The sequence below is a fragment of the Lissotriton vulgaris genome, chromosome 1_1 (assembly GCF_964263255.1).
Source record: "Lissotriton vulgaris chromosome 1_1, aLisVul1.2, whole genome shotgun sequence".
NCBI classification, from domain to species: Eukaryota; Metazoa; Chordata; class Amphibia; order Caudata; family Salamandridae; genus Lissotriton; species Lissotriton vulgaris.
Genome location: NC_141685.1, coordinates 27,759,378 through 27,786,599, shown reverse-complemented (window position 1 = coordinate 27,786,599; position 27,222 = coordinate 27,759,378). Strand labels below are relative to the sequence as shown.

At 50.8% G+C, this 27,222-nt stretch overlaps 1 protein-coding gene across 3 annotated transcripts in view; it reads left to right on the top strand.

Annotated features, from left to right (window-relative positions):
* Nucleotides 1-27,222, top strand: part of LOC147737034 (uncharacterized) — a 227,267-nt gene that overhangs the window by 149,371 nt on the left and 50,674 nt on the right. For all 3 annotated transcript variants that reach the window (XR_015309263.1, XR_015309259.1, XM_086959998.1), the window contains exons 3-4: nt 9,846-9,915; nt 11,177-11,246. The gene's annotated coding sequence lies outside the window, so the exon portion shown is untranslated. The remainder of the gene's footprint in view (nt 1-9,845; nt 9,916-11,176; nt 11,247-27,222) is intronic.

The window sequence follows — 27,222 nt, the reverse complement described above, 5'->3', positions numbered from 1 at the left end:
ATAGGGATAACTTGAAGAAGCCTGATAGATATCAAAGTATTGATACACGTCCCTCTCGATCTTTTTCTCAGAAATCGGAAAGAAGAGGACGGTCAGACCCAGGAGAGCACACCAAGTCCAAAGACAAGGAACCTGCTCAAAGTAAAAAATTACAATTTCCAAAAAAGAAGGTAGCCAGTATTAGAGTAATTGAACATGCCGAGAATACTGAGGACACAACTGAAAAACGGGGAGTGGACACAGACAATGCTAGACAGTGCAGCAGAAATCACCATAGCTCGCAAGATCCTGATGAGTCATCTGGAGACAGTGGACACGAATGAATACATTCAAGTAGAAACTGCCGACACCAGAGTTAGCAAACCTCATAAGATATACGAAATAACACTGCGTATAGAGGGAGATAAGACTAGGAAAATAAGGGATCTATTTTGGGATAACCTCTCAAAAGGCTATGACATCCTGTTAGCTGAGAAAGATTGGCCCCCAGAGTTTGTCAGGGAGTGCCCTCATGGCGAAGAAATGATTATGCCTGCCTTCTCAAATCACATTCCAATTTACACAAAATATATATATGCGAGGAAATGGGCAGTAGCCCAGGCACCAGCATTATATAAAAATCATTTAGAATGGGATGAGGACTCTCCTCCTCACAAAATCCAGTTAAAAAGCCAACCGACTGCACAATGGCAGTATCCAATTAAGCAAGAAGCTAAAAAACAGGTCAGGGAGATTTTAGATCAACTTGAATGTGAATGTACAGGAATTTAAATGTACAGGAATTTATATAGCGCAAATCACCAAGCGGTTTCTATGCGCTTGCTTAGGGAACCCGTCCTGGTATTCCCCTGTGAGATAACCACCGCGGGGAATCCACAAGGTGAAAGCCAGGCATCCCGCCGCGAGGGGCCATTGTGGAGATTAAGCAAGCTATTGCCCAGAGTCGCAGAGTGTGAACCCGTGAATCGAGTAGGCACCGAAGCGAGAATAGTCGAGTCCATGGACATTTTAGGACTCAAGACCCCGCCGAGCCGGGAATTGAACCCTGGTCCCGGGCTGACCTCTGCTTCTAGGTCTGCCTCCTCTGCCTCCTCTAACCAGTGAGCCACACTTCTCTGAATATCAGGGGGTGATTGAAACATGCACCTCTCAAATGTACAATCCTTTGTTTCCTGTTTCCAAACCGGACGACTCATATTGTCTAGTCTTGGACTACAGACACCTTAACTCATGTTGCAAAACATTTGCAGTACAAAATTCGCATAGTGCTGCACTAATGAATAACATAGTTCGCAAAAAATATAAAACAACATTAGACATATCTAATGGGTTCTTTTGTCAAAATATTGCAGAAGAAAGCAGATACTTGAACGCTTTCTCAGTAATGGGGTCACAGAAAAATTTCTGTAGGCTCCCACAGGGATTCAAGAACAGCCCAGGTCTATTCTCAGCCAGAGTAACAGAGTTACTACAAATATTTGATGATGAAGCATTATCTTATGTCGATGACATCTATCTAACAGACGATGACTTGGATACTCACTTGAAAAGGGTGAACACCATAATACTTGGGTTCGCTGCAGAGGGTTACAAATTCAACTTTAAAAAGTCAAGAATTGCCCATCTGACAGTATTATTTTTAGGATACGAATTATCAAGTGAAGGAAAAAGCCTAGCGGACAACTTCTTAGAGAAGTGCGCTGTACTCCAAGCACCAAAAACTCTGAAAAACTTACAATCGATTCTAGGTTTCCTGAATTTCGGAAAAACTTACATACTAAATTATGCGGAGAGGGTTAAACCTCTCTACGAATTAATTAAACCTGATTTTAAACCAATCAACTGGACTCAAAAACACACAGAAATTTTGAGATCACTACAAACAGACATGTTAGGAAAAACAAAATTAGACACACGTGACAATACACGAAATCTTGTAATCCGAGTCATCCCAGGAAGATGCGGATTCACGTACCTGACTTCTAATGAGGCGGAAACGGTACCAATAGCTTACAAATCACATTTGTACACACAAGCAGAAAAAACATTCAGTCTCACAGAAAATACTGTGAAAGCAGTGCAAACTGCAATAGCTAATGAACGAGAAATAGCACACGGCAAAAGGATCACTGTTCTCACAGCGGGATCGGCATTTGAGGCACTATTTAGCCCAGTAAACCTGCCCACAGTGTCACTGGATCCGAAATGGATACAGTGGGTAAATTATCTTGCTGCAGAAGACGTGAAATACTATTTCGCTCCGCGCATGAAAAAACTGAATGATTTAACATATGAAAAAGAATATCCTCTGCCAATCGAAATTCTTCCTCTACAACAGTACTCCTGTATAATATATACAGATAGATTTGTACAGCACTACAATGTAGAAAACAAATCCTACGATGCAGCCTGCGCGATTGTTAAAGGTCGCTGGCTCTGCGGTAAATTCAGACCGAAAATAACAAAAACTGAATCACTGAGAAAATGTTCGGCTCAGCGAGCTGAAATTAGATCTTTAAAGATGGCGCTGGAAAATGCAGAACGTGAATTCCCGACACTAATCTGTGCGATTCGCATTTTTGCGTCAACTCTTACAATAATGAGTTGCAGAGCTGGGTTCAAAATGATTACAAAGATGACACAGGTGCCACAATTAAGCATAACATGCTTTGGAAACAAGTAGTTCTTTTTCAGAAAGAACTACAAAAGACTCACGTGATACACGCACAGAGTCTTCAACATGTTGGCGTTCACGTTGCAGGGAATTCATTGGCTATTACAGCCACAGCGGAAGCAACTAAACCGGCTTCCGTAGCCACAAAAAAGCGTTCAGAAAAATACATCGACGGGGAAACCATGCTGGCAGTATAAACGTCTTTAATAGGCAACTGTGCAGCACTACCCGTGAACTATCCACTCAATTATGCATACGTAATTGATGCAAACTCCGTTCCTTTTGCTTGAATCCCTGGAGTGGGGGATAGGGTAATTCCAAGCATGAACCGGAGAAAGTTATTAATAGCAGACGCACACTTTGGAGAAGGTGCAAGGCACAACCAGATGAAAGATTCTCTGAAAGAATTACAGTCAGAGTACTGGTGGCCAGGAATGAGCATACAACATTACAAATTTGTAAAGAACTGTCCGGACTGCGACAGAGATCGCAGTAGTGAACCGGTCCAGTCTGTTGCCCAGTTACCGTTTGTGGACAGGGTAATGCTGTCTATATGCAATCCAGCGTCCTATTAATTGTTAAAGGCTAAATTCACTTAAAAAATGTGGCCCCAACGCTCGGCTGACGCCAATACTGTTGTGAAAGATCTGCGACTCTTTATCGGCACATACGCAATTGCCATGTTCCATTCTGACCAGGGTCCTGCTTTCAGCTCTCGAGCTTATAAGGAGGCCATGGCCAGTATGGGTGTTGGGTTGCAATACTCTTGTCCATTTCACCCCGAAGGGAAAAGTGTAGTGGAAAGAAAAAACCGAGACATAAAGCAATCTATAACGGCAAAGGTATTAGGTTCGGGTGATGGGTGGGTCAAACATTTAATAAGTGTCCAACTTAGTCTAAATAATTTGCCAATAAATTCTCTAAAAGATTTCAGCCCGTACGAACTATTGTTCGGAACTAGAATCCATATTCAGGATCTTGATAGTCAGGCTTCAGTGGTAAAAGATAAGAATAAAGACTATGACATCAAAGATCGTTTGGCTGTTTTACAGGACTTGAATGAAACAAGAAAATTCTTAAGCAACATAAAAATAAAGCAACAGCCAACTACCACTGAAGACACATCACCAGCCCCAGCAAGACCTGTCTGGATTCCAAGGATTGGGGATCTGGTCAGAGAGAAAATAGCGGTGAAGAAGGAATTTGGGCCTTCTTACAGAAAAGCAGTACCTGTCTTAGCAATCAACGGAACAAGATCAGTAGTACTACCGCCTCTTGCTGGTAAAAAGGAGAACAGAGTTGTATCAATCGACCTGGTAAAACCACAATCATGTGGCCTATAATCAACAGTAGGCCAAGTGGACTCCCAAGAAACAACAGAATACCCAAATTTGCAACAATCCAAGAGGTGCAAACTGAAAGACTAATCACATTTGATAAACCTGCAGTGCGCAGAGAGGGACTATGCAATAATTCCATGGAACTCGTGCCTCTTGAAACACAGATTGAAACAGTTCGTCATGAAACACCAGTCTACAATGATGTAGCATCAGAATGTGCTAATGAAAGACAAATTGAGAAAACAATTCCAACAATTGACAGAACTGCCTCTGGCTACTTCATCAACTTCGATAACTTTTCTGAAGATCAAAACGACCCTGAAGTGATGCCAGAAATAAAGACTCTTAAAGAAAAGGCAACAGAACTCTTTCATCAACTCAAGGAAACTTATCTTATTTCTCCATGGTTAGAGTTCTGGTTTGGGCTAGGTGTATTTTTTCTCCTACTTTGGCTCATCATGATACTTTGTTTGGGAAAATTCATTGAGGGGAAATACAGTTCAATGGACACAGCAAGTCAGAACATCAACTTAGTCCTGAAACCACACTAATCATCTCACGTCAAGAAAAGAGGACTATCATCAGTAAATGTCACAGCCATTCCAATACCCGGCGGGGTAGTATGGGACAAGTATAAATAATATGATGTCAGATTTAGTGTTGTCAGCAAAATTTACAGAACATGATTATTTACAAGGTTCATCTAATTATGAACAGATGTATTGCTTCTCGCATTTTGGGTACCATTACTTGCATAAATCTGCACAACCTAGAAATGTTTTTAAATATAATCAATGGGAACATTGTGCTACTCCACCTAAAAGTAGTTCGAAAACATTCCATGAGAGATTCCAATACTTCTCAGGGTTTAACACCAGTGATGCAGAAACGTTTTATTATAAACTTTTGGATAAAACAGGGTCGAAAACAATGCTGACAAATACTAAATTGATATATTCGGAAGCATTTTATGAAAAAATGAACACATTTGGTTTTGATTTTTGGAAAAACAACATTGAAACAAAAACCATCTGGGGTATAAAAGACTGGCAGGTACAAGGCCTAGAAGCATTATTTCGAGCCTGCATGATTCCAGAACAAATAATGATCTTAAATGACACAATACACCAAACATCCTGTCTTGGCCTAGCTAAGATTAAAGACCTTAACAAACCGTCTATTCCAAAGCCAATACCTGATAATGCAACCACAGATATTGAAATAGACGTATCAAAAATTTTACATCTAAACAGAACACATCCTGATTGGAAAAAGTGGTTAATCTGGCCTACTGACACGAATAACTGTCAAGATAGATTCCTGAACAAAACACAGGGGTTAAAAATGACCAGACCAGACCCTAGATATTCCCAGAGACAACATCCAGGGATAGTAACAACATACAGTGTAGGGAAACTGTGCCTTGAATGGCTAGAAACATCCACACTGGCAGAAATTAAGCAACACTTATCTTTACTTAAAGATGGTGCTGATTTGCGCGATTTCATTATGGGACCACGCAAACAGCGTCAAAAACGTTTCATAGCGGCAAGTGTATATGCGGCTTACAACGAGGCATGGAAAGTAATGCAAATTGAAACAGCTGAAAAATACGAGTAATTGATCGTATTAATTTGGAAAAATCACTTTCTGTTGTGGACAATGGGTTAATGACTCTGTCCTTCAGAATATATTCACTGGACAGTATTGTATCATCTGCCATAGATATAATAGACAAAGACTTGCTAATGTTACAGCATGGCCAGTCGCAATTACGTTCTATTGTACAGCTAGGCTGGACGCTGCAAAATCTTCGTTCAGGTTATGTGCCATGGCGTTTAATAAACACAACGTCATTGTTTTCCATCTTTAACCTTACTGATAAACAAATCAGCTTGGCACAGAAAGGAGCAGACTATACAGACTATACAATCCTGAGCATCGAAAAACTAGAAAGATTACCATTGACAATGTCAGAAAGACCTGTCATTGAATGGATAATACACGGGATTATCACAATTCCGATAACGACTTTCCGATTTAAAAATTGCCTTGAGTATATACTGACTGGTGAAAATTGCAAACATTCACTAAGCGGTATACTTTTGTGCCAGGGTATTAATTTACACGGGGCCTGTGAAGGAACTTCAAATAACCTTTCATGGCACCAACATGTAACACCTGCAACACAGATAGAGCCTATCTCGTAAGCGTAACTTCCACGGTCACTTGCTGTATGCAAGTATTGTTTCCAAACGGCCCTGGAGGCTCCGAGACTCCCATTTGGCCTCGTTTGAATGTCTCTTGTATACGAATTGATACTTTAAGCAGAATGAAGTCTGTGCTTTTACAGACAACAGTGCCCATCACGTCATCAAAAGAGACGTATGATCTCCAAGTTGCAAGGACAGCTTCAGAGATACATGACCTTTTATCAACAAATTGCCCTGTGCATTTCACAGAAATGCTTAGCCAAATCCTAAATATGTCGGATGCCGTAGGTATCTCAAACGTATTTAAGACCATTTTTTCGGGACTGTTAACACCATTCAAAAGAATCCTGGGAATTATTCCTAATTTTGTCCATTCAGTCTTTGGCAGCATACCCCTGATTTTGGGACTTGTAGCAGGCATTTTATTTTTGACCCTCCTGCTCCGATATGGCAAGCCAAAACACAGACATGACTCCGGCAAGGATGGAAGAAACGATCCTAGCAGTACGCTACCGGGACCGCATAACTAGAGTCCTTGGATTGGCCAGGCTGAGAGATCTGAACATGACCTGGTTTCTTTCATTCAGACCTATATGACCTATATGGCAGACCTGCATCTTACCTGTGCTTCGATGTATGCTATGCGTAGAAGAATGCGTGTTAGACACCTGTCTTGCACTACCATCAGCAGTACCAATGGATATCGATACTTTGCTAAGTCCTGTAACGTCTCATGCATTGTGTTGTCCCCAGCGGCTACCAATCCTGATGACGGCATTCGTTGAGACTCCTGTGCTACGACTAGGTGGCGACAGTAGAGCGAGAAATAAAAGCAACATCACCCAGGTACGACTTTCTGTGAGCATTGCTGATCCAGACACCGATGATAGCAATCATTCTCACACCTGCCAAGTTACAGCATTATCGAACTTGGTCGAACTGTCATCTGATTTTGTAGACCAATTCTTTGAGAGCCTGTCTGATATGATGTTCTCCCCTGAACAGAAACAATAATTTTTGAAAAGCATTCCGGCGCACAGCGTTCCCATGAACTCTAAATTCGGCCTTCAGTTTTGATCAACAAAAACTACTGAAAAGCGTTGGAACTCTATTCCCCTGTTCACCATGAACATTTTTTTTTTTTTTTTTTTAATTGAACATTTTTTCAAAATATTTACCTTTTTCTGGCACAAATACTCTTGCTTAAAGTAGAACTATTCATACAGAACAGAACATCTATTTTTAGTAGATCTAGAGTAGATAACTTTATCTCAGCCTCTAGCACATTTTACAGCAAAGGCATTTTTATGTGATGAAATAGTCTCGCCCTTCTTTTCTGTACTAAGAGACATTTCATGTGTAATTTTTTAGCAAAATCGTTCAACTGATTATATATGTAATAATTTTGAATGATTTCTATGCTTAATGACGTACAGTACTATATTTTCATGTATTTCAAATACGCCATTTCAAACACGCAAACACACGCATCTTATTGCTTTCGTTTTTAGTAATTTGATGGACATAAATTTGTGGAGTGGGTGTCATGTTCTAATCTAGGACCCCAATCAATATTGTGACCTTATGCCCCTATATGGCTATAATCAATTCATATCCCTATAATTGCAAACGATCAGAGCCATATTTCAGCCATATTTTAGGAACTCTCCTCTGCAGCTCATTACAGTACATGACATAGCAGAAACCACTATCTTAGATTCCTAGATTACACTCCGAGTTCTTCAACAGATAAAACTTCCAGCATCCTGGGAAATCCCCGCTTGCTTTGTTTTGATTAGTAATAGAACTCTAATGAGCACTGTAAGAACGACCAGTTCTTAGTGACATCTTTATTGACGTCTTATGTCCAAAAACTTACGTCAAACAAGGCACCTTTCAGGTATAAATAATACCAACGTTGCCTTAAGCAAGCACGATGGTGGTGGTGAATACAGGAGCAGATCTGCTGTCCCTTGCAGAGCCCAGCAGATGCGAGAAGCCCATGGATGCTGCCCCTCCTCCTCCTTGACGCGCTGAGAGAGACGCTGTCTTTTCTCCTGCCGAGAAAATCCAGCTCCGGCGTTTCCAGCCTACCCTTGCGGGTGACTGGAATATCGAGCCCTGAGAGGAGATACCAGCCCTCCAACATTCTATTCCAGAGGTATGGTGTTGACTAAACCCTTAGAGAGAATTCTTGAAGCAAACCCTTGGCAAAACCAACTTAACTTAAACTGCTACTTACTCCCTCCCAAGTATTAGGCTTAGGTCAGGTACACCGGGGTAGGCGTAGTTAGAAGCACCAGTTGAGGACGTTAGCCAAATGTATATATGAATGTATATATCTTTTTCATTTTTATTTTATGGCTAAGAAACCATATCAATGCTTTTACAGTATTATTTCACAATACTCCTTTTACTGTACGCACTTTTTATAATTACGAGTCTTGCAATTGTGGAAATTCATTTCTCTTGCATGAGAAGAAAGACTGTTCAATAAATAATACCTTTTATTGAAAACGCCGTCTCTCTATTCTCTGCATCCTGGTGAAAGTAATTCTTGCACAACTGACTGAGTGAAATAGCGGTCTATTGTTTCACACGACTCTAGAGATTGACTCTTATTCTAAGGAGCAAAGTTGTCATGTTTATGCGGTTGTTGGAAAACTGAATCCCTTCTTGCCTGAGCCAGGAAAGCTGATCACTTCCTATTCGGTCAAGAAAGTTTCCAGTGACCTCTGAGCTAGTTGGTACACACCCAATTAAGTCTAACACAGTCAGTAGAGACCTGGAAGACCGCACTTCTACGTCTATACTGCTGTTTATGTTATTCCAATGCGCAGGGCCTATAGGGAAAATAGGAACTACACTACAGGCTCTGTCTGTGTGTTTGTGGCTCTGTCTGTGTGTGTGTGGCTCTGTGTGTGTGTGGTCTGGCTGTGTGTGTGTGGCTATGTCTGTGTGTCTGTGGCTCTGTCTGTGTGTGTGGCTCTGTCTGTGTGTGTGTGGCTCTGTCTGTGTGTGTGTGTGTGTGGCTCTGTCTGTGTGTGTGTGTGTGTGTGGCTCTGTCTGTGTGTGGCTCTGTCTGTGTGTGTGTGGCTCTGTGTGTGTGTGTGTGTGTGTGTGTGGCTCTGTGTGTGTATGTGTGTGTGGCTCTGTGTGTGTGTGGCTCTGTGTGTGTGTGGCTCTGTGTGTGTGGCTCTGTCTGTGTGTGTGTGTGACTGTCTGTGTGTGTGTGGCTCTGTCTGTGTGTGTAAGTGTGGCTCTGTGTGTGTGGCTCTGTGTGTGTGGCTCTGTGTGTGTGGCTCTGTGTGTGTGGCTCTCTGTGTGTGGCTCTCTGTGTGTGTGTGTGTGGCTCTCTGTGTGTGTGTGGCTCTCTGTGTGTGTGGCCCTTGTGTCTCGCTCTGGGTCCGCTAATACTCTACTACTCTCTAATGCTCACCTATTGCCATTGTAAATTACAATACCATTTATTTCTGTTTTAAAAAAAAAATGCCATTTGCAATGCCAATTGCTCTAACTTTAACAAAGCCGAGACCATTGCATTGTAAATGCTTGTTTATTAGTATTACAGGAAATCACAATGATTGATTGTCTCAGTTATATTCTTCTTTCCCACAGGGTCTTCCTCTTCAGTCCCTTAGGTGAGCCTCGGCCTCCGTCGTCTTTCGGATAGAAGTAAAAGACTCAGGTAAGTGTTTTTGCTTTATGGATTAGTCAAGGGAGGATGTGAGGGATCAATAATAGCTAATCATAAATGTGAAGGGAGGGGGTAGAGGTTGGAGCACCCAAAAGATAAAGAGTAGGCGATGATTTCTGCTCTTGTCTTTCTTTTCCGTCTCACTTATTTCCTTTTCCCTGGGTCCATTTCACCCCTCAGCCTCCCCTCCCGTCCCTCTCTGACTCAGCCCCTTTCCAAAAGCCCCATATACGCACAGGCACCTGGAAGAGCCACGTCCCTCCGGGGCCGTGGCGTGGTGACTCTGCGTCCTTCAGTGAGGTCTGGTCTCCTTCTGTTTCGGCTTTCCCTCCTCCGCCATGTTCGGGTGTTCTGCTCACCGAAAAGCTGTGACCTCCCCTGGGCTCCGGTTTTCTCTCTCGGAAGGCTATTAGGTCTTCTCCGTCTTTCCGGTCTTCCCCTGCTGGTTTCTCCACCTCGCGTTCCCGTGGTGTTTGTAGCTGGACCAACTACTGACCAACCTGACGCACTCTCCACCCCGCCTTCTTGAAGCGTGTATCCTCTGATGTCCGTCCTCAGCTTCGGCTTTAAGGGGCCGCCTGCCGATTCCCCTCTCTCCACTTCTTGATGACAGCAAGGCTAATGGGTCCGCCTTTTCATCAATGCACAAATGTCAGTTACAATTCCTATCATGAAAAGTTGCTTTCCCCATAACGATAACCTCACTAAGGAGAGTTGATGAACTTCAGGCATTAACTATACAAGAGCCTTTCTTTCAATTTCACAAAGATAGAGTGGTACTACATACCAATCCTAAATTTCTCCTTGATGTAGTTTCTGCTTAGGCGTAATTCTTGTGCAATATCAAATTAAAATAATATAACATTAGCATTTTCATTATTTAATGAACGATCGTAATTCTTGTATAGAATTTATGTGCCGCAATGATAATAGAATCAGATAAAAGTAATTAGCAGTATAAGCACATTGAACAAAATAAATAGTTCCCCCATATTTCTAAAACAATGTACATATGCAAGCATATAAAAACAGTATGTAGCGTTTTCCTACTATGCTTTCCGGTGTGTGTCTCTGTTGGTCTCTGTGTGTCTGTCTCCCATTCCCTGCAGGCAAAGTATGTAGCTCTCCGTTGTAGAAAAGTCGGTCAAGAAGGAGCACACTGCATTGAATAATTTCTTGGTATGCACTTTTTATTAGTATTACAGGAAATCACAGTGATTGATGGTCTCTGTTATATTCGTCTTTCCCACAGGGTCTTCCTCTTCAGTCCCTTAGGTGAGCCTCGGCCACCGTCGACCCTCGGACGGAAGGAAAAGACTCAGGTAAGTGTTTTTGCTTTATGGTTTAGTCAAGGAAGGATGTGAGGGATAAATAATAGCTATGCATAAATGTCAAGGGAGGGGGTAGAGGTTGGAGCAACCAAAAGAAAAAGAGTAGCCGATGATTTCTGCTCTTGTCTTTCTTTTCCGTCTCACTTATTTCCTTTTCCCTGGATCCTTTCCCCCCCCCAGCCTCCCCTCCCTCTTTGATCAGCCCCTTTCCAAAAGCCCCGTAGACGCACACGCACCTGGAAGAACCACGTCCCTCCGGGGCCATGGCGTGGCACGAGATCCACTTTGCTATCCCTACAAGCTCAAGAAATTTGCGATTGGGCGATTCAACATCAGATCACTTTAACAGCAGTCCATGTTCCGGGGGTGTCCAACCTTCTAGCGGACTCCCTGAGCAGGTCGGTCTCGTCAAAGCACAAGTGGGAAATTCATCTGCCGATGCTGGACCGCATCTTTCAGCTTTGCGGACACCCCAATCTGGATTTTTTTTTTTTGTTAAATTTGTACTTTATTACACCTTCAAAATATGCACACAGCCGTTATCGCCTACAACCCGGAGGCCGGCGGCATCAGTAGTTCAAACCCAGATCCCTGAGTAGAGGTCACACACACAGCCACTACGCCAACATCCCGGAGGCCTGGCGGCGCACCGAAAGGAAAGAAAGAAATGTGAGACAATATCGAAGTATGAAAGCAGCTGATGCCTGACCTCAGGATAGCAAAAAAAGAAAAAGAAAAAAAAAAAAAGAAAAGGAAACCCAGCTAGCAGCGTTGGTGGTGACACTCCATATCGCAATTCGGTGTGCAAAGGAAATGCAGTCTGTATACATATATTAAACCAACTTCTCGAAAACCTGAGGATAAAGTCTCCTGGTGGGGAGAAATGGAAAGGTGTAGTAAACCACAAAAAACCCACCCAAAAAAACAAAACCCCACCCTACTAACTAGCCAGCCTACCTATACCCGTGTCCACTCGCCCATCCGCACCAACTACCACGTCTATAGTCGAACTCAGGACCCATAGCAACTGACCCAAGGGCCCAATGGAACGGAGCAAAGTCCGAGAGGGACCATGCGAACCACCACCCAATACAGCCGTCACAGGTGTCCACCCAGCACACTGCACATGCAAGACTCAGGCGGGATCCCCCACCCACCGTCAGCCTGGAAACACTCAACCACAATTCTCATCAAAGTCGACCATCGCCACCCCACCTTCCTGCAGGTCATCCAACTCCACCCCCTCAGGATCTGACTCACTGTCCCCTTGCGCGCTCTGGAATTCCTTAAATAACCCCCAGAAGTTCTTGGGGCGGCTTTTAGGGGGAAGCAGTTCACTGTACACCTCCGACTGCGTGCAGCAGAAAAGCAAATCCGCCTCCCAGCGCTTCTTAGTAGGGACTGGCCCCTCATCCAGCACAACGCAACCAAACGCTTGGCCGTCAGCAACGCCATGTCAGCAAGTCGCCTCAATGCCACTGGCAACAGTTTAGAGAAACCCAGCAGTGCCAGCGCCGGGCAGGGCAAAATCTCCACACCCAGGATAGAGCTAAGTGCCGTGAAGACCTCTCCCCAAAACTTATGGATAACAGGGCAAGTCCAGGACATATGTAGAAAATCAGCCACAGGGAAATGGCAACGTTCGCACTCCGCTGACTCCCGCAGCCCATACCTGTGTAGCCTATCCGGCGTGTAATATACCCGCTGCAGGTACTTAAAGTGAATTAGGCGGTGCCTGCTATTAAGAGAAATTTTCCTAGTGTTCGCGCAGCAATAATGCCACATCTCGTCCGAGATGGGAGACTGAAGGTCGGCCTGCCAGGCCAATCGGGCCTTGGAGGGGGGGCACTGCCGGTGCCCATCACCAAGTTTCTTAAGAGCAGTGATCAATTTACGGGAAGAGGGGGTCTTAATGACATACGTGAGCTCAGGCACTTCCTGCGGCTCTGCCAATTCCGGGCCCAGTGATACCAGCGCCGCTTTACGAACCCTATGGTATTGAAGCTATGCAATAGCGTCGCCCCAGGGTAGGACTGGAGAGCCTGCTGCGACGTCTTCATAGTGCCATTTAAGAAGAGATCCCCCATCGTGACGATGCCCAACTCCCGCAACGCCTTCAGTACGCCCTTTTCCGTTAGCGGGGCCAACCATACTGCCCACTCCACTCGCAGTAGGGGAGAGTACAACAGCTCACTCTCTCGGGAGCGGACCATTGCATGCCAAGCGTGGTTTGTGGCAGCAATGGAATCCAGGTTACCGACCCTTCGATCGGCTGGATGGCATATCGTGGCCGGGAGAGGTGTAGGGTCAGCAAAGAGGCGTTCCAATTTCACATGTGGGATGCCTGGATCCCCGTGGATCCATGTATGAAGATGTGCCCCCTGCGCTATCCTATAGTACCGTTCCAGGTCCGGTGCCCCAAGACCCCCATGTTCATAGGGAAGAAGGAGCGTTTGCCATTGAACCCTTGGCTGTTTGCCCCCCCACGCCAGTCGTGTAAGCGTTTGGGTAAGCTGCCGGAAAAAGGCCTTAGAAAGGACCACAGGAATATTTGTGAAGAGAAAGAGGAATCTGGGGAGCCCCACCATTTTCATGAGCGCTATCCTACCCATAAGGGCCACCGTGCCACGACAGCCCCCGAGGCGTCCCAGGTGGAGGCGTCCGCCAACAAATGTCTTCGGGAGGATATAGCTTCCCGCCGAGGGGTTTCCGCGCCTCGCCGGCGCACCTCCAGGCAACAGCAGTTAGGCCACGGCTAACGCACCCCTGTGGGCAGTGCGACCAAGCCCACTCTCCAAAGCGCAGGTTAATGTCACCCAGAAGAAACCACAGGATAGTCGCCAGCCCGGTAGACCGAGTCCACTTCGGCACCTCACGCCGCACGCAGCGTGACGCAGGCCAGGCAGCCCCTCTGGATAGTCCGTGGATTGAGGCCTAGTCCGCCACCTCGCCCTCCGCCGACCAGCAGAGCGAAACCACAACCGATTTCGACCGGGGAAGGTGCCCCCACTAGCACCGGGGGCAACTGAAGCGATACCCACAGTTTCTAGGGCCAGCTAGGTGCCAAAAGGATAGCTTTGTCGGATATTAAAGGGGCGCAGGCGAGGAGCTCAGCGCTCACACAACTTTCATGGACGCCGGCAAGCTCCGCCCCTCCCAATCTGGATTTATTTGCGACCAACCTGAACCGCAAATGCCATTCTATGCAAGTTGGCTTCCCCACCCAGAATCGTTTTTGATGAACTGGTCAAAAATGTATGCTTACGCTTTTCCACCGATTCCTCTAGTCCCAAGGGTACTTTTGAAAATGTGGAAAGAACCCTGCTGCATTCTTCTCATAGCCCCCAGATGGCTTCACTAGTTCTGGTTTACAGAGCTCCTCCTTCTGTCAGAGTGCAATCTAATTTGGCTGCGCCCAATTTCCAATCTCCTTACTATGAACCACAGCCTGATCTGCCATCCGGATCCAACTTCTCTGCGATTGGCAGCCTCGCGCCTGAACACTATGAGTTTGCTAATTTGATTATTCCTCCGGACTGCAGGGAGGTCCTCACTAACGCTAGAGCACCCTCCACTATCAAAACCTACAAACTCAAGTGGAAACGGTTCTATCTTTGGTGTGAACCTTCAAATTCTTCAGTTTAACTCTGATGAGAAGATAGAGATTCTACACTGTGCAGTAGGTAAAATCCCTCCTACACTTCCGGTTGAGTTTTGGCCAACATCCCCTACTACTCCATTGGCTCCCAGTTGCGTGGTACATAATCTGGGAGTCATGGTTGACAATAAATCGACATTAGAAAACTGTCAACAAAACAGCTGGAAGTTGTTTTACTCTGATCAGAGCATCTCCGAAAATCCTTCCGATGTTCTCTTAATAGAACAGAGCGCAGATAGTCCGGAGCACCCTGTTACTAGAATCCCCGCAATATATGATTGAGAAATTGGAGAGAGTACAGACCATGGCAGCCAAACTGGTACTAGTGCAACCATGCCGCTCCTCCGCCTCCCAGGCACTCTCAGATTTACACTGGCTGCCAGTCTCGCAGAGGATACCTCTGGCAGCACCCTGCAGCTGGTGATCACCCCATACTCTGAGGTGAGTCCCAGGAGATCCCCCTTCCATCCCAGTCTACTTCTGGCAGCACCCTGCAGCTGGTGATCACCCATACTCTGAGGTGAACCCCAGGAGATCCCCCTTCCATCCGAGTCTACCTCTGGCAGCACCCTGCAGCTGGTGATCACCCCATACTCTGAGGTGAGTCCCAGGAGATCCCCCTTCCATCCCAGTCTACCTCAGGCAGCACCCTGCAGCTGGTGATCACCCATACTCTGAGGTGAACCCCAGGAGATCCCCCTTCCATCCCAGTCTACCTCTGGCAGCACCCTGCAGCTGGTGATCACCCCATACTCTGAGGTGAGTCCCAGGAGATCCCCCTTCCATCCCAGTCTACCTCTGACAGCACCCTGCAGCTGGTGATCACCCCATACTCTGAGGTGAGTCCCAGGAGATCCCCCTTCTATCCCAGTCTACTTCAGGCAGCACCTGCAGCTGGTGATCACCCCATACTCTGAGGTGAGTCCCAGGAGATCCCCCTTCCATCCCAGTCTACCTCAGACAGCACCCTGCAGCTGGTGATCACCCCATACTTTGAGGTGAGTCCCAGGAGATCCCCCTTCCATCCCAGTCTACCTCTGGCAGCACCCTGCAGCTGGTGATCACCCATACTCTGAGGTGAACCCCAGGAGATCCCCCTTCCATCCCAGTTTACCTCAGGCAGCATCCTGCAGCTGGTGATCACCCCATACTCTGAGGTGAACCCCAGGAGATCCCCTTTCCATCCCAGTCTACCTCTGGCAGCACCCTGCAGCTGGTGATCACCCCATACACTCTGAGGTGAGTCCCAGGAGATCCCCCTTCCATCCCATTCTACCTCTGGCAGCACCCTGCAGCTGGTGATCACCCCATACTCTGAGGTGAACCCGAGGAGATCCCCCTTCCATCCCAGTCTACTTCAGGCAGCACCCTGCAGCTGGTGATCACCCCATACTCTGAGGTGAGTCCCAGGAGATCCCCCTTCCATCTCAGTCTACCTCAGGCAGCACCCTGCAGCTGGTGATCACCCCATACTCTGAGGTGAGTCCCAGGAGATCCCCCTTCCATCTCAGTCTACCTCTGGCAGCACCCTGCAGCTGGTGATCACCCCATACTCTGAGGTGAGTCCCAGGAGATCTCCCTTCCATCCCAGTCTACCTCAGGCAGCACCCTGCAGCTGGTGATCACCCATACTCTGAGGTGAACCCCAGGAGATCCCCCTTCCATCCCAGTCTACCTCTGGCAGCACCCTGCAGCTGGTGATCACCCCATACTCTGAGGTGAGTCCCAGGAGATCCCCCTTCCATCCCAGTCTACCTCTGGCAGCACCCTGCAGCTGGTGATCACCCCATACTCTGAGATGAGTCCCAGGAGATCCCCCTTCCATCCCAGTCTACCTCTGGCAGCACCCTGCAGCTGGTGATCACCCCATATTCTGAGGTGAGTCCCAGGAGATCCCCCTTCCATCCCAGTCTAGCTCAGGCAGCACCCTGCAGCTGGTGATCACCCCATACTCTGAGGTGAGTCCCAGGAGATCCCCCTTCTATCCCAGTCTACTTCAGGCAGCACCTGCAGCTGGTGATCACCCCATACTCTGAGGTGAGTCCCAGGAGATCCCCCTTCCATCCCAGTCTACCTCAGGCAGCACCCTGCAGCTGGTGATCACCCCATACTCTGAGGTGAGTCCCAGGAGATCCCCCTTCCATCCCAGTCTACCTCTGGCAGCACCCTGCAGCTGGTGATCACCCCATACTCTGAGGTGAGTCCCAGGAGATCCCCCTTCCATCCCAGTCTACCTCAGGCAGCACCCTGCAGCTGGTGATCACCCCATACTCTGAGGTGAGTCCCAGGAGATCCCCCTTCCATCCCAGTCTACCTCAGGCAGCACCCTGCAGCTGGTGATCACCCCATACTCTGAGGTGAACCCGAGGAGATCCCCCTTCCATCCCAGTATACCTCCGGCAGCACCCTGCAGCTGGTGATCAACCCATACTCTGAGGTGAGTCCCAGGAGATCCCCCTTCCATCCCAGTCTACTTCAGGCAGCACCCTGCAGCTGGTGATCGCCCCATACTCTGAGGTGAACCCCAGGAGATCCCCCTTCCATCCCAGTCTACCTCAGGCAGCACCCTGCAGCTGGTGATCACCCCATACTCTGAGGTGAGTCCCAGGAGATCACCCTTCAATCCCAGTCTACCTCAGGCAGCACCCTGCAGCTGGTGATCACCCATACTCTGAGGTGAACCCCAGGAGATCCCCCTTCCATCCCAGTCTACCTCAGGCAGCACCCTGCAGCTTGTGATCACCCCATACTCTGAGGTGAGTCCCAGGAGATCCCCCTTCCATCCCAGTCTACCTCAGGCAGCACCCTGCAGCTGGTGATCACCCCATACTCTGAGGTGAGTCCCAGGAGAACCCCCTTCCATTCCTGTCTACTTTAGGCAGCACCCTGCAGCTGGTGATCACCCCATACTCTGAGGTGAACCCGAGGAGATCCCCCTTCCATCCCAGTCTACCTCAGGCAGCACCCTGCAGCTGGTGATCACCCCATACTCTGAGGTGAGTCCCAGGAGATCACCCTTCCATCCCAGTCTACCTCAGGCAGCACCCTGCAGCTGGTGATCACCCCATACTCTAAGGTGAGTCCCAGGAGATCCCCCTTCCATCCCAGTCTACCTCTGGCAGCACCCTGCAGCTGGTGATCACCCCATACTCTGAGGTGAGTCCCAGGAGATCCCCCTTCTATCCCAGTCTACTTCAGGCAGCACCTGCAGCTGGTGATCACCCCATACTCTGAGGTGAGTCCCAGGAGATCCCCCTTCCATCCCAGTCTACCTCTGGCAGCACCCTGCAGCTGGTGATTACCAATACACTGAGGTGAACCCCAGGAGATCCCCCTTCCATCCCAGTCTACCTCAGGCAGCACCCTGCAGCTGGTGATCACCCCATACTCTGAGGTGAACCCCAGGAGATCCCCCTTCCATCCCAGTCTACCTCAGGCAGCACCCTGCAGCTGGTGATCACCCCATACTCTGAGGTGAGTCCCAGGAGATCCCCCTTCCATCCCAGTCTACCTCTGGCAGCACCCTGCAGCTTGTGATCGCCCCATACTCTGAGGTGAACCCCAGGAGATCCCCCTTCCATCCCAGTCTACCTCAGGCAGCACCCTGCAGCTGGTGATCACCCCATACTCTGAGGTGAGTCCCAGGAGATCCCCCTTCCATCCCAGTCTACCTCTGGCAGCACCCTCCAACTGATGATCACCCCATACTCTGAGGTGAGTCCCAGGAGATCCCCCTTCCATCCCAGTCTACCTCAGGCAGCACCCTGCAGCTGGTGATCACCCCATACTCTGAGGTGAGTCCCAGGAGATCCCCCTTCCATCCCAGTCTACCTCTGGCAGCACCCTGCAGCTGGTGATCACCCATGCTCTGAGGTGAGTCCCAGGAGATCCCCCTTCCATCCCAGTCTACCTCAGGCAGCACCCTCCAACTGATGATCACCCCATACTCTGAGGTGAGTCCCAGGAGATCCCCCTTCCATCCCAGTCTACCTCAGGCAGCACCCTGCAGCTGGTGATCACCCCATACTCTGAGGTGAGTCCCAGGAGATCCCCCTTCCATCCCAGTCTACCTCTGGCAGCACCCTGCAGCTGGTGATCACCCCATACTCTGAGGTGAGTCCCAGGAGATCCCCCTTCCATCCCAGTCTACCTCTGGCAGCACCCTCCAACTGATGATCACCCCATACTCTGAGGTGAGTCCCAGGAGATCCCCCTTCCATCCCAGTCTACCTCAGGCAGCACCCTGCAGCTGGTGATCACCCCATACTCTGAGGTGAGTCCCAGGAGATCCCCCTTCCATCCCAGTCTACCTCTGACAGCACCCTGCAGCTGGTGATCACCCCATACTCTGAGGTGAACCCCAGGAGATCCCCCTTCCATCCCAGTCTACCTCTGGCAGCACCCTCCAACTGGTGATCACCCCATACTCTGAGGTGAGTCCCAGGAGATCCCCCTACCATCCCAGTATACCTCAGGCAGCAACCTGCAGCTGGTGATCACCCCATACTCTGAGGTGAACCCCAGGAGATCCCCCTTCCATCCCAGTCTACCTCTGGCAGCACCCTGCAGCTGGTGATCACCCCATACTCTGAGGTGAGTCCCAGGAGATCCCCCTTCCATCCCAGTCTACCTCTGGCAGCACCCTGCAGCTGGTGATCACCCCATACTCTGAGGTGAGTCCCAGGAGATCCCCCTTCCATCCCAGTCTACGTCAGGCAGCACCCTCCAACTGGTGATCACCCCATACTCTGAGGTGAGTCCCAGGAGATCCCCCTTCTATCCCAGTCTACTTCAGGCAGCACCTGCAGCTGGTGATCACCCCATACTCTAAGGTGAGTCCCAGGAGATCCCCCTTCCATCCCAGTCTACCTCAGGCAGCACCCTGCAGCTGGTGATCGCCCCATACTCTGAGATGAGTCCCAGGAGATCCCCCTTCCATCCCTGTCTACTTTAGGCAGCACCCTGCAGCTGGTGATCACCCCATACTCTGAGGTGAGTCCCAGGAGATCCCCCTTCCATCCCAGTCTACCTCTGGCAGCACCCTGCAGCTGGTGATCACCCCATACTCTAAGGTGAGTCCCAGGAGATCCCCCTTCCATCCCAGTCTACCTCAGGCAGCACCCTGCAGCTGGTGATTGCCCCATACTCTGAGGTGAGTCCCAGGAGATCCCCCTTCCATCCCAGTCTACCTCTGGCAGCACCCTGCAGCTGGTGATCACCCCATACTCTAAGGTGAGTCCCAGGAGATCCCCCTTCCATCCCAGTCTACCTCAGGCAGCACCCTGCAGCTGGTGATTGCCCCATACTCTGAGGTGAGTCCCAGGAGATCCCCCTTCCATCCCAGTCTACCTCTGGCAGCACCCTCCAACTGATGATCACCCCATACTCTGAGGTGAGTCCCAGGAGATCCCCCTTCCATCCCAGTCTACCTCAGGCAGCACCCTGCAGCTGGTGATCACCCCATACTCTGAGGTGAACCCCAGGAGATCCCCCTTCCATCCCAGTCTACCTCTGGCAGCACCCTCCAACTGGTGATCACCCCATACTCTGAGGTGAGTCCCAGGAGATCCCCCTTCCATCCCAGTCTACCTCTGGCTGCACCCTGCAGGTGGTGATCACCCCATACTCTGAGGTGAGTCCCAGGAGATCCCCCTTCCATCCCAGTCGACCTCAGGCAGCACCCTGCAGCTGGTGATCACCCCATACTCTGAGGTGAACCCCAGGAGATCCCCCTTCCATCCTAGTCTACCTCTGGCAGCGCCCTGCAGCTGGTGATCACCCATACTCTGAGGTGAGTCCCAGGAGATCCCTCTTCCATCTCAGTCTACCTCTGGCAGCACCCTTCAGCTTGTGATCACCCCATACTCTGAGGTGAGTCCCAGGAGATACCCCTTCCATCCCAGTCTACCTCAGGCAGCACCCTGCAGCTGGTGATCACCCCATACTCTGAGGTGAGTCCCAGGAGATCCCCCTTCCATCCCAGTCTACCTCTGGCAGCACCCTGCAGCTGGTGATCACCCATACTCTGAGGTGAACCCCAGGAGATCCCCCTTCCATCCCAGTCTACCTCTGGCAGCGCCCTGCAGCTGGTGATCACCCCATACTCTGAAGTGAGTCCCAGGAGATCCCCCTTCCATCCCAGTCTACCTCTGGCAGCCCCTTCCAACTGGTGATCACCCCATACTCTGAGGTGAGTCCCAGGAGATCCCCCTTCCATCCCAGTCTACCTCAGGCAGCACCCTGCAGCTGGTGATCACCCATACTCTGAGGTGAACCCCAGGAGATCCCCCTTCTATCCCAGTCTACCTCAGGCAGCACCCTGCAGCTGGTGATCACCCCATACTCTGAGATGAGTCCCATGAGATCCCCCTTCCATTCCAGTCTACCTCAGGCAGCACCCTGCAGCTGGTGATCACCCCATACTCTGAGGTGAACCCCAGGAGATCCCCCTTCAATCCCAGTCTACCTCTGGCAGCACCCTGCAGCTGGTGATCACCCCATTCTCTGAGGTGAGTCCCAGGAGATCTATTCTCCATCCCAACCGACCTTTGTCAGCATCCCATAGCTGGAGGTCACTCCTTACCCCAGAAAATCTCTTTTCTATCCCAACCTAGCTGTGGTAGTGTCCCACAGCTGGTGGTCACCTCATACTCTGAGGTGTACCTCAGGAGATCCCCCTTCCATCCATACTACCTCTGGCAGCACCCCGCAGCTGGTGGTCACCCCATACTCTGAGGTGAACCCCAGGAGATCCCCCTTCCATTCCAGCTTACCTCTGGCAGCGTCCCACAGCTGGAGGTCACTCCATACTCAATGACTGCCACTTGCTGGCGCTGCTCGTCGCGGCCGGCCTTGGTGGAGCACAGCGTCCTGGCCTTCTCCAGCTGGCATCCACCTGCTCCAGGCTGAAGGCGCACATGGCCGTGTCCTGGGTGGCGCTTGGCGTGGAGGCCACCCCAGCGGCGAAGAGCGTGGCTGCCCCCCCCCTCCTGGGCTTGCAGATGGCCGGCCTGCGCCAGGTTGTAGTTCTTGCCGTTGGAGTCCTGACAGACCAGCTGCATCGCCACGTATGAGTAAAGCCGCAGGTCCTGGTCGCACACTCTGGCCACGTAGCTAGCGTACTTCAGCTGCGTCTTAGGCCCGCGCCTGAAGAAGAGGAAGTAGACGTGGCCGGCGTGGCCGAAGGCCCCCATGAAGTGGTTGTTGTAGTCTGAGAAGTCGCTGACCACCAGCTTACCCAGGCCCTCGTTGGAGAAGACAGGCGCTCGGTTGAGCTGGCGCACGGTGATGGGAGGGATGCCGGCGGACAGCCTGGCAGTCAGGCCGCGCCCCACGAACATCAGCTGGGGTCCATCCGTGGTGCTGCCCGCCAGGCCACCGTCGTCACCCGCGCGTCATTGGCGGCCACAAACTGGTTGTCCCCGGGGTCCACCGGGTAGTAGAGCACCTCGGCCACCGAGTCCAGGCTGCGCTTCTCACAGATGCCCTGGAAGACCTGTCTGCACACGACCAGCTCCCGGCCGCGCCCGTTTACCACCAGCAGCTTGTTTGCGTTGCCGGGCCTGCGGCACTCTCGCACGTCCTTGAAGGGCAGGCAGTCGGGGCTGTCATCCACCGGGCCGGTCTTGTCCTCGCCCACCAGCTCCAGGTCTGGCTAGAGCTGGAAGAGGCGGTTCACAGCGCCGACATACAGCGTGCTGGATGGTAGGGTGGGCCGTGGCATGCCAGGGGCACAGCAGGAGTGCCAGCAGGGTGATGGGCGGCAGGGCTCTAATCACGCACACCTGAGGAGAGAAAGACGGGGTTATTAGGTGGGTCTGAAATGGACCGTTGTGACGCGCGCACACACACACACACACACACACACACGCACTCAGAGCTGTACACGCACACTCCTCAGAGCTGGACACACACACACAGAGTGGGACACACACACACTCCTCAGAGCTGGACACGCGCACACACACTCAGAGCTGGACACGCGCACACACACTCAGAGCTGTACACGCGCACACACAGAGCTGGACACGCGCACACTCAGAGCTGGACACGCGCACACTCAGAGCTGGAGGCGCGCACACTTAGAGCTGGACACGCGCACACTCAGAGCTGGACACGCGCACACTCAGAGCTGGACACGTGCACTCTCAGAGCTGGACACGTGCACTCTCAGAGCTGGACACGTGCACACTCAGAGCTGGACACGTGCACACTCAGAGCTGGACATGTGCACACTCTGAGCGGGACATACGCACACTCAGGGCTGGACACACACACACTCAGAGCTGGACACAGGCACACTCAGAGCTGGACACATGAACACTCAGAGCTGGACACACGCACACTCAGAGCTGGACAGCCAAAAACTCAGAGCTGGATACACACACACACTCCGAGCTGGACACACACACACTCAGAGCTGGGCACACTCAGACCTGGACACACGCACACTCAGAGCTGGACACACACACACTCAGAGCTGTGCACACTCAGAGCTGGACACACACACTCAGAGCTGGACACAGAAGCAGAACTAACAAAAGACTCATATAACTGCGTTACAAATACAGCTGCTTGTGTCTAATGCTTGCATGTTACAGGTACATGAGACACTGCAGGCGCGCAACTGTAGTGCAAGCAGATGTATGTTTGTGACAGATAACGTCAAGATGCAATGATAGTGACTGCGGACACCTGCCTTTTAAATGCACACAAAACTTTACTCGTTTCCATAAAAATGTAATACAGATAACTTTATTACAAAGACACACAAGTAAGCTGTAACAAACACACAGGTCAGCTGTCGCAGACACACAGATCAGCTGTCACAGACACACAGACAAGCTGTGGCAGACACACAGATAAGCTGTCGCAGACACACAGACAAGCTGTTGCCTGTCGCAGACACACAGACAAGCTGTCGCAGACACACAGACAAGCTGTCGCAGACACACAGATCAGCTGTCGCAGACACACAGACAAGCTGTCACAGACACACAGACAAGTTGTCACAGACACACAGACAAGCTGTCGCAGAAACACAGACAAGCTGTCGCAGGCAAACGGACAAGCTGTCGCAGACAAACAGACAAGCTGTTGCCTGTCGCAGACACACAGACAAGCTGTCCCAGACACAAAGACAAGCTGTCGCCAACCGAGGGGCGAGACCAGCTCTGGGGAGGACAGTGCACCCAGGGAGGACAGTGCGCCCAGCAGAGGGCTGACAAATACAGAGGCAGTGCCCACAGTGCCAACCGAGGGGCGAGACCAGCTCTGGGGAGGACAGTGTGCCCAGCAGAGGGCTGCCAACCACAGAGGCAGGGCCCACAGTGCCAACCAAGGGGTGAAACCAGCTCTGGGGAGGACAGTGCGCCCAGCAGAGGGCTGCCAACCACAGAGGCAGTGCCCACAGTGCCAACCGAGGGGTGAGACCAGCTCTGGGGAGGTCAATGCGCCCAGCAGAGGGCTGCCAACCACAGAGGCAGTGCCCTCAGTGCCAACCAAGGGGTGAGACCAGCTCTGGGGAGGACAGTGCGCCCAGCAGAGGGCTGCCAACGACAACCAACGGGTGAGATCAGCTCTGGGGAGGACAGTGCGCCCGGCACAGGGCTGCCAACCACAGAGGCAGTGCCCACAGTGCCAACCAAGGGGTGAGACCAGCTCTGGGGAAGACAGTGCGCCCAGCAGAGGGCTGCCAACCACAGAGGCAGTGCCCACAGTGCCAACCAACGGGTGAGACCAGCTCTGGGGAGGACAGTGCACCCAGCAGAGGGCTGCCAACCACAGAGGCAGTGTCCACAGTGCCAACCGAGGGTTGAGACCAGCTCTGTGGCTGGCAGTGTCCCCAGCAGAGTGCTGTCAACCACAGAGGCAGTGCCCACAGTGCCAACCGAGGGGTGAGACCACCTCTGGGGAGGACAGTGCGCCCAGCAAAGGGCTGCCAACCACAGAGGCAGTGCCCACAGTGCCAACCGAGGGGTGAGACAAGCTCTGGGGAGGACAGTGCGCCCAGCAGACGGCTGGAACAGTGACTGAGAGCCATAATTACGAGGGGGCGCCACCACAGGAGGGTGGTAAGAGATAATGGGTATGGAAAGCCTTGCTCCGGGAGGGGGTGGGCAGTGCGGTGCTGCAGCGCAGGAAGCGATAGGCACCTGTGGGATTGGGCGGCAGGGCACAGCTGGTGCGCCCCCCCACCCCCTAGATTAAACCCGGCTAACTGCGTTATCCAAGGGAAAGTAGGGTTCGAGGCATGTGGGCTGCTAAATTCATATCTTAGCATTAGATCGCCGCCTAGTGTTGGGTCCGGATGATCGCACATTGTTGTCCTGGAAGAGTCTTCGAAGTGTCCTGAGATAGGTGGCTCCTCCCCTGGACTACAGTGCGCATGGGCATCGGCTCCATCCCCAGATTGTTTTTTTCCGCCATTGGGTTCGGATGCGGTCTCGACGTCTCTCTGTCGGAACCGAGAAAACATAACTTTATTCGGCCAAAAGGCCTTGTATTTCTTACGTCAGTATTGTTTGCGTGCGGTCTCGAGTTCTTCCGTCTCTCGGAGCCGGAATCAGCGGAGTTTTTGCTCTTCGGACTTCGAGGCCTTCTCATCGCGACTCGACAGCAACTTTTCCGGCATGGAGCGGAGTCCTTTTAAACTCTGTCCGCTCTGTGGGGCCAAATACCCACATATAGACGCGCACCCGGTCTGTAACAAATGCCTTTCACCAGACCATAACGAAGGAAACTGCAGAGCCTGTGCAAGTTTCAGGTCCAAGAAGACACTCAAGATTCGGCGCGCAGTGCGCCTGGAGGCCCACCAAACGGCCCCGGAACCGGACGACATCTTCGACGACCAAGAAGAAGAGGACCTGAGCCGTCATCTTCAAATCTCCCCGCCCGAGACGGAGGTCGAGGCGGATCCGGAGGACGACGACGGAGTCGTGGATCAAGGCCTTGAAAACGTCGACGAGGTAGGGGACGTCGAACAAGTTTATGGGGCCGTGGAAGATAGCTCAGGGGATGAGCTATGCCCCGAAGTTTACGGACATATGGAACGGGTCACGGGATCGCCGGTCGGCCTTACCCAAGACCCCGTCGCGCAAGCCACGGCCCCGCCTTTAGGCCCGGCCACGGACTTACTTGCTGCACAGACGGTATCGAAACCGAAACTGAAACATACGGTATCGACTACACCTAAGATGGCCGAACCGAAACCGAAACTGAAACTTAAGGACTCCAGCGTCCCTAAGATGGCGGCCGTACCACCTAAATCAAATAAAAACGCTGCCTCATCGACTCCCTCGACCTCCGGTCCACAGAGATCGAAGAAATCTGTCGATTCCACCGTGTCAAAATCGGTGCCAGAGGAGGGATCCTCTAAAAAGGGCGGAACGCACAGGTCAACCGCTACGACGCCGGCAAAGCCCGCCAAGGACAGCGGCACGGCTCCGAAGCCAACTGGGACGTTGGTCGGACGCGTGGTAGAAACGGACCCATCGAAATCGCACGGATCCAAAGCTGCCACATCTGCGCATCGATCCAGGGCCTCTGGGGCGGCGGACGCAGCATCATCGTCCAAGACTCAAAAGGGCCAACAGAACGTCGGATCCGAAGACAAGATCAAGGATTCCTCGTCGGTGCCAAAGGCAACTGCGAATCAAACGTCCCTCGTCGCTGCTTCACTACAGAGAATTAGGGAGAAAGCCGCTGCTTCGTCGGCGCCGACGCCATCGCCACAGAAGGCGATAGACGTTCCGGTCAAATCTGCCAGTAAACTCCTCTACCTTCTGCTGCCAAAAGAGGCGCCGAAGGCCTTCGCAACAAAATCGGCACCGAAGAAGTCGGATTCTTCAACGGCGGGGGCACTTTCAGGTCGAGTAATCGACTCAGAAGAGGATTCGGAGTGTTTTATCGACGCTAATACAGGCAAATTGACCCTTTACAAAAGGAAGATAACTTCGCAGCCGGTGGACTCCTATGTCATCCCCCTGAAGAAGAAAAAGTATCCACAGGACGCCTCAGGCCTCATGGAACCTATCCAGTCCCCTCCAAGAGGGAGCCCAACTCCGTCTCCAGACCCCTCTGACGTTGAGGGATATGGTGAAGATGACCAATACACTTTCCCAGCTAATGAACCAGATGCACAGCCGGATTCATTTGATGACTTTGGGGACCAAGACACCCATAATGTGGGACAAGACCCACAGCCTTTCAGTATACGTGCATCCCCAACTGAGGATTCTGCAGGTTTCCATGCACTCATTGAAAGGGCAGCTGCTAATCATGATGTGGACATGCATGCTGACCCTATTG